The 7066-nt window shown below is 37.6% G+C and overlaps 1 long non-coding RNA gene across 1 annotated transcript; it reads right to left on the bottom strand.

Moving 5' to 3' along the window:
• Nucleotides 1–4121: 4121 nt before the first annotated feature.
• Nucleotides 4122–5670, bottom strand: LOC134224088 (uncharacterized). Its single transcript, XR_009982842.1, has 4 exons — nt 5408–5670; nt 5062–5096; nt 4467–4651; nt 4122–4258 (listed from the first exon to the last, which is right to left on the bottom strand). It is a non-coding gene; the product is annotated as an uncharacterized LOC134224088 (long non-coding RNA).
• Nucleotides 5671–7066: the final 1396 nt, after the last annotated feature.

A 7066-nucleotide genomic window follows, 5' to 3' on the forward strand; every position in this document is an offset into this window, starting at 1 on the left:
TGGAGAGGACGGAGGGACACGCGTTAAGCACGCCACTCTATATGGTCACGCAAATTGTGTGCAGCACCTCAAGAGCAAAGTGGCGGAGGGATTTCAGGCTCCACAATTCATCGGACCATCATCCCAAATCTCTTGCACACGGAAGACACATCTCGCTACCATTTGTATTCAGTGTAGCGCCGGCACACCAGTCATTGAATCGAGTATACGGTTATGCACTGCGGAGCAAAAGCGGTGAGAAGTGCCTCTGCGGGTCAAGCGATGACTTGTATGCTGTAAGTGAGTGGAAGTGCAAGGAGCGCGGTCAGATGACAAGCGCATTCGAACGACTGGATCTGGAAAGCGGGGCCCCGTCAACAGCAGCTGCGCCAGAGCATCGAGTATGCCGTTAGCGGCTCGACACAAAAATTAGGTCGTAAGGTAGGCTTAGTTATAAGTGCAAAATTGTCAATATAATGTAAAACAAATTTACGGACACTTTTGAATCCATTAAGCTGAATTGGCTGCCCGAGCATCTTGACGACCATTGATAGCCATAGCCGGGCATTTAACTTATAAGCGCGATAGGTCTCGTCCACCCAATTAGCCATCACGGCAAGATACATTTGCTACTAGCCCTTTATATCTTCACTCTCGTGCGAGTACCGTGTCCCCTCGCGTAAAGAAAATTTAGCAAACCGTTACAGGTGATAACAATAGGAATCGTGTTGGTTGAGCGTGAAACACAGAAAGAACTATGATAGAAATTCAAAGTAGGAAATGGACGAGCCTGGAATTGAACCCACGACCTCCTGCTTATAAGCTCGTCCTATTTCCCATTGCAACTTGATAATGATTAACTAATATTGAATTGTAAATGTTCAGAAATGCCCTACAAAAGATTATATGAGTAAATTTATGAGTGAGGCAATTTTGCCTCTTTAAGTAAAAAACTGAAGTAATTTCTAAATTCACAGAAATAAAGATTTCAAAAAATTGCCCCGTGGGTGCATTATACACTGCTTGTTCAAAATCACCATTTTGTACTGAATCTGTCTTCCATTTGCTCCAGAGGTAGGTTCAATTTTTATATATACATATATATATATATATATATATATATATACATATATATATATATATATATATATATACATATATATATATATATATATATATATATATATATATATATATATATATATATATATATATATATATATATAGTTACGATATGATCCATTCATATCCATTACAACGTGGCGTGCATCGTCATCAACCACGCCACAGGTTAACGACCCGCGACGTCATCAACTCTACCCCGATTACCGGTAATTGCAAACTCAGCAATTCGAACCAATATAACCAACCCACAGACCGCGCCCGCGGGTAGTTTAATATTATCAAGTGTCCGCGTCAGTTCGGTTGTTTAATTCAGATAGTTATAAATCAATTAAGTGAATAAAAATACAATAAAAGTAAGTTAAAGTTCAGTTAAGTGATTGTTAGTTCTTTTTTAAAAACCCGAATCGCTATCCGGAATCAAGATTGGCGCAGCCTCGCGGTTTCAGTGACTTTATCGCTTGTGAAAAACAGTGCAAAGGTGTAGGATTCATAAATCCCACCAAATCGAGTCCGCGGAACGAAAATTAAATTTGTGTAGCATCCAGTGCCACTTGAAAAGTACACAGGAGTTGAGACTCAGCCGCGCAGCGTTAAACATTGGAGAACCAGCCCCCCACGACTAAGCAAGGTGAGTAGTTTTATTTTTATTATTTCTCCCCACATGTTCCAAGATCTTTGGAGATCTTTGGCTCCCCACATGATCCAAGGTTTTAATGATTGCAATAAAACTGGGCCAACTGGCTGTAACATGGTTTTATAGAAATCTACAGGAGGTTGTGGAAACTGCGAGGACTGCATGGAAGGTTTTGAGATTAGGTTTTGAAGAACGCTATAAAACTCTGATACAACCTTAATTGTTACTTGGGGAGAGTGTGAGTGAAGTGATTTAGGAAACTATTTCGCCGCAAGGAAAACCGTTCTAAGAGAAGTTTTTCTTGTAGGAAGTGTAAAAGTTCTAAGAGAGTTTACACTTTCAAGATCGACACGAGTTCTAAGAGAACGTGTCATCTACAAACACAGTAAACAGCCTGACCCAACGCATTTTTTATGCCTAAGGAGAAAGCTACAAACAAAGCTAGACCCACGATAAACGATTTATCCACCAAATTCGCCGTCCAACTGTCTCCGCAAGACAATATGGAAAATAGAATGATGGAACAGTTGGCCGCGCAAATGCAACAGCTGACCCAGCAATTAGCTGCCTTCAGCACTAAGCAAGCTGAGCAAGACTCAGAAATTAATCAACTTCGCTTATCAAATCAAGCCAGAAACCACCAGGTTGGCAATAACGATAGCGGAATATTACAAGCCTGATCCAATTAAGGGAATTCCTCATTTTGATGGAAACAGGAGACAATTACACTCCTGGCTAAACACCGCAGAAACCACTCTATCACGGTTTCATACGCTCGTAAGTGCAGATGTGTACGAAATTTATGAGCAGGCCGTTTTAATAAAATAGAAGGCAGGGCGAAAGACATTGTATGTTTAGCAGGTAACCCTCGTCATTCCAGGAGGTTAAAACAATTCTGATTGATGCTATAGGTGACAGACAAGAATTGTCCACCTACAAAAGCAAGATTATGGTCAAATAAGCAAGCGGCTGATATGACCATAAAGCAATATTACAACAAAACAAAGGAAATCGTTCAAAATATTAAAACGATCTCTAAACAAGACCCATTGTTTTGTGCACACTGGGACGCCATACTTAAATTCATAGAACAGGATGCATTAGCCGCGTTCATGGCAGGTCTCAGAGCCCCCTATCAAGGCTATGCGCAAGGTTCTGGTCCAAAAGACCTCGAAGGTGCGTATGCATTTTATGTAAATTCAATCAACTGAAAAGATTGCTGAATCACATAAGCAAAATAACTATAGTAGGAACAACAAAGATCCCGGTTTTGGGCACAAGAAAGAAACACCTCCCTTTCAAAAACCACCAACAACTTTCCCGAAAATCGAGCCCATGGATAGCAAAACAACCCGTAGTCGATTGACTATAAACAACAATACTGCTTTTGATGAAAATTCACCAACTGTGCCTGACTCGGATTGTGAGTCGGAAGAGGAATTTGAACTAGACGTAAATTTTCAAACAGCAAATAACGGAATTTCTACTTTTTCAGGTACAAGAGACGAAGAGGACGGTTCAGCATCCATAATTAACAATCCCCCTCTATCAAACAATCCCGAAAACCCTTCCGTTCCATCTGATTCCCAAACAGTCCATTCCGCCGATGATTCTTCCAATTACTATATACATTTTTCCGAACGCCCCATAAATTACTATCGCAATCAAATAATTTTCAAAATTTCACAAGTAGACACTGTAATACAAGAAACTTTTTTCCAAAACTTTCACAGAACAATAATATCGAAAAACGCTTTCAATAAAGATCAAATTACTTACTATTTGAGAGTATTCCATAATGGTAAACAATCAGCCCTTATGGTGCCAGAAAATCTCATCCAAACTATTCAAGAATCGCCCCATAAAAAATCCTCCCGATTTTCCCCCATACTAAATCGGTTCTCGTCGGTAGGATCGACCTATTTTATTCCCGACGAATTTATAAATTGTTTCACCGAGCCTTATGGGATTATTACAGGGGTTACAACCGACGCGACGCCAAACGAAATCGGTAGACTAACGTCTACTATATCGAGTGAATAATAGGTCAATTTCGATTTCAATGATGTGTGACGAAACCAGACAAAATTGAGTGATTAATCGAGGTTTTAAATATTATTATACAGCAAACCAGACTTGATCTATAGATTGATCGGTATGGAAACTATTGAAATCTGACGAAATAGGGTGATTAATCGAATTATTTAATTTAATCATGGAGCAAATCAGATTAAGTCTATAGATTGATCGGTGCGGAAAATAATTATATCAGGATGAAATAGGGTATTTAATCGGGTTAATACATTTCATCATGGAGCAGATCATATTAAATCTGTGGATTGATCGGTTTTGAAAATAATAAAATCAGACGAAAAATGTTTAATCGGTTTATTTTATTTTATCATTAAGCAAATCAGATTAAATCTATAAATTCATCGATGTGGAAAATAATGGAATCCGACGAAATAGGGGGATTAATTGGTTTATCAAATCGGGTGGCATCGCAGGAACTTCATGATTCTGTAAAAAAGCAGAAATTATGGTATTATCTGGGGATATTTCTGGATTGGAATAGTCTCACGCCTCGGAAATTTGGTACGCGGATCTTATCCTCATGTATTTTCAAAGTGGCGAGATACACGAATTCTTCATCGCGGAAAATCAAAACTTTTTAAAATAAAAGAGAATTGAAATCCGACGGAAATTGTATGAGACCATGTTTACTTACTTGTTACTTGATGGGCTACAGGTCTTCGATTAACCTACGCCGAATTAAGTATTTTTCTCCACTGAACTCGATCCTGGGCCAATCGCTTCCAATCGCCCTGAACATTGAGCGCCCTCAGGTCCTCTTCAACTGCAAATAGCCCTTGTGTACGTGGCCATCCACGAAGCTGGCCATGTCTATGAACACTTAAATGTTATGATATAAAAAAAACTCATAATCGCATATTTGTAGCATTTGCATTTTTGTTGATTTTGGCAATGGTTTGTATTCTAACATTTCAATTCCTCTGGGAATCAGAAACATCTATCTTCTATATATATAAAAATGAAATGGTCTGTGTTCATATCCGCATAACTCGAAAACGACTGGATGGATTGTCTTCATTCCTTCAGCAAATATGTTCGTTATCGTTTCCGACGGGTTTATATGATATTTCCTCATGCAAAAAATACGAGTAAGGTTGAGTAAATCGTGGAAAACTAAAATTAAGAATCGTAAGGAAATTTCGCATGGGCAACAACACTTTCGCCTACTACGCAGGACAACGTCTGCCGGGTCGACTAGTATGTGATATAATTTAAAAGTGATCACTTACCTTTATTAATCGCTTACTACCGAAGAACCTTCCTTCTAGGATGTTCCGGAAAATGTCACGAAAATGTTAGAAAAAAAGTCATCATCACTTTATTAAATCGGGACTGATTTGCGATTTGGGCGTAACTTATTTTGTAAACAAACATTGCTTCATGAATTCCGGAGAATGGAAGCGTTTTCATCCTAAACTAATTCCCTTATCTGGTAGAGGAAAGCTTAATCTATCGGATCCATACCGTGGTTTCCTCATGAAATGCTTGTTTTAGCAGGAATTCGCCTTCCAATGTTTGTTTACAAAATAAGTTACGCCCAAATCGCAAAGCGGTCCCGAAATATCAAATACATACTTTTTTCACTCTATGTTTATGAACACGGGGATTCGATTTCGTCTGTTCGTGAATCTATCAAAATAAGCACTAAGTACACAATCAATCGATTATTTTACCGATGAAATAGGCAACCGATTGCTCACGTTATAATCGTTCAATGAATCTGGCGAAGAAAATATGTATCCTACGACAATCGACGTCGTCGGTGTAAAAATAGGACGATTTGGTATGCACCCGATTTCGTCGGATGATCGTGAAATTTCGGAGCTGTCAAATTTTTTATGGGGCGTATAAGGAAAACTTCAACCAAAAAGGACATTTTGTGTTTACTGACAGGATAGTAGAAGACGTTCAAAACGAAAATAGGCAAGATAATTTAATAACAAAGGAACATGAAAGAGCGCATCGTGGAATAAGTAGAAGCGCAAATTAAACGATCCTATTATTTTCCGAACATGTGTACAAAAATTAGAAAATTCATTAATTCATGTGAAATTTGTAATAGGCATAAATATGAGCGAAAGCCATTCAATATAAAAATATCCCCCAGACCTATCACCGATAAACCGCTAGATCGAGTACATATGGACATTTTTATCATCGATAAACACAACTTTTTATCTATCATAGATTCTTTCTCAAAACACCTGCAAATGATCTATTTGAAGTCAAAGAATTTAGTACACGTACAAAAAGCAGTAACAAAATATATCAGCACCTTCGGCGTACCCCGCATAATTGTAACAGACCACGAAACAACTTTTCGTTCTATTCAGTTTCGAGATTTTATGAGCCAGTTAGGTACACAAATAGAATACGCGTCTTCATCCGAGTCAAATGGACAAGTAGAACGAACCCATTTAACCATAATTGAGATATTTAACACAAATAAACATAAATTCAAAACGATGGGAACCAAATCAATTGTGAAGGTATCAGTGTCACTCTATAATAATACTGTTCATTCGGCAACACAATATATCCCAAATGAAATAATGTTTAATCAGAATAACATAGAAAATCCTGAGAAATTTTGCAAAACGCTCAAGACCTTTTTATGAAAGCAAGAAGAAACATGGAAAAATCACAAAAGCATGTCACTGATCAAAATTCGAAACGAGAAGACCCCCCACGGATAGAAGAAGGACAAGAAGTTTTTATTATTCCTAACATTGGGACCAATGAACAAGAAAGAGCAAACAAAACTAATGCCTACAATGTAACGGATCGTACATTTATAAACAAAAATGGCACTAAGCGCCATAAAAATAAAATTAAAAGACCTAAGAAAACGAAATAACTAATATTAATATTCCTTTCATAATTAATTACAGATGTTCATCCAATACTTTGCATTCACCATAATATTATCAATAACATCATGCCAAGAACTCACGATTAGAAATTTACATACAGACCTTGTACTGATGCAGAAGATACATCCTTGCAAAATACAAACCGGAAATATTCGGATTATACATCCAATAAACCTTACAGATCTTGAAATAACAATCAATCTCCTTACAAACTTAGTATACCAGAAACAACAAGATAATCAATCAATTAATCAAATTGGCAAGCATAAAATACGAGAATTATATTCTAATTTTTGCCTTTCTCGTACAACAAAGTTGTACCAGAAGGCTATAATTTCACTCCAAAAGCCAAATTTTCATA

This window comes from Armigeres subalbatus, chromosome 3 (genome assembly GCF_024139115.2).
Source record: "Armigeres subalbatus isolate Guangzhou_Male chromosome 3, GZ_Asu_2, whole genome shotgun sequence".
Classification (NCBI taxonomy): Eukaryota; Metazoa; Arthropoda; class Insecta; order Diptera; family Culicidae; genus Armigeres; species Armigeres subalbatus.